General features: G+C 39.7%; 1 protein-coding gene across 1 annotated transcript in view; it reads right to left on the reverse strand.

Moving 5' to 3' along the window:
• rgl1 (ral guanine nucleotide dissociation stimulator-like 1) overlaps window positions 1-932 on the reverse strand; it is a 29,345-nt gene continuing 28,413 nt past the window's right edge. The window contains 1 exon segment of the mRNA XM_034146668.1: window positions 1-932. This exon segment is cut by the window's right edge and continues 841 nt beyond it. The gene's annotated coding sequence lies outside the window, so the exon portion shown is untranslated.

The raw sequence follows: 932 nt of genomic DNA on the forward strand, positions 1-932 counted from the left end.
AACATATTGATAATAATTTATTTATTCAGGTAGAGTAAGAGTCTTTGGCAGTGAAGAACACAGGAGCTGAGGGTGATTTAATGAGGACATTTTAAAAAGAAGTGCTGCGTGGAGACAAATATTTGGGCCATTAACACAACAGTGAACCAGTCCTCCCAATATAAACTGGCTGCACCAATTGGCACGATACAAGGACATTGTGAGATATGCAAGAGTGGATTCAAAATAAAACAGTTTATCTGTGAATGGGTCGCTGTAATGACACAGGTGTTGGTGATGTGAAACTTTGATGGTGTTGGAAACAGATGGGGTGTGTTTACTGTGTGAAGAGGATTCCTCTGTGTGGTGAGTTGAAGTGTCCTTCAGGAACGATTTCTACAGTCAAATCTGGCACTGGCTTTTTTTTTTTCACGACACCCTTTTGAATTCAAGAAACATTTACTTCATCACTCTCCAATCTGGCATACATTTCTGGCCTAAATTTAGTTATAAAAACATATAAAAAGCAAATATTACAAACAATAATTCATTTAGTGAAGAGGAAGAAAACCACGTACGGAGTGGCTTGTTCACTCTTCTGTATTCACATCCCATTGGCTTCTTCTATCAACTGACAAGTGCATCTCTATAGTTCATATAATGAAGGGCAAAGAGGTACAAGTATGCATCAGCTTCAGAACATTTGCATGGTGGTTTTTTAATCCAGGAAGTCAGTTCCCTCCTCTCCGTTCTTATCTTTACGTGTCTAGATATGTAAGGTTATGAGGGAACAGGTTTCCTGGTTAGAAAGCAGCACACATGTAATCTCTGCACCCTAAAGACAGAGCAGGTAAGGCCATTTCAATGGTTGCACAGGACTTGTTAAAACCAAGTAAGGGAACCAATCAGAATGCAGGAAACATTCGTCACACAGCTCACAATATGAGAGGGGC

The sequence above is a fragment of the Trematomus bernacchii genome, unplaced genomic scaffold, assembly GCF_902827165.1.
Source record: "Trematomus bernacchii unplaced genomic scaffold, fTreBer1.1, whole genome shotgun sequence".
Lineage (NCBI taxonomy): Eukaryota > Metazoa > Chordata > Actinopteri > Perciformes > Nototheniidae > Trematomus > Trematomus bernacchii.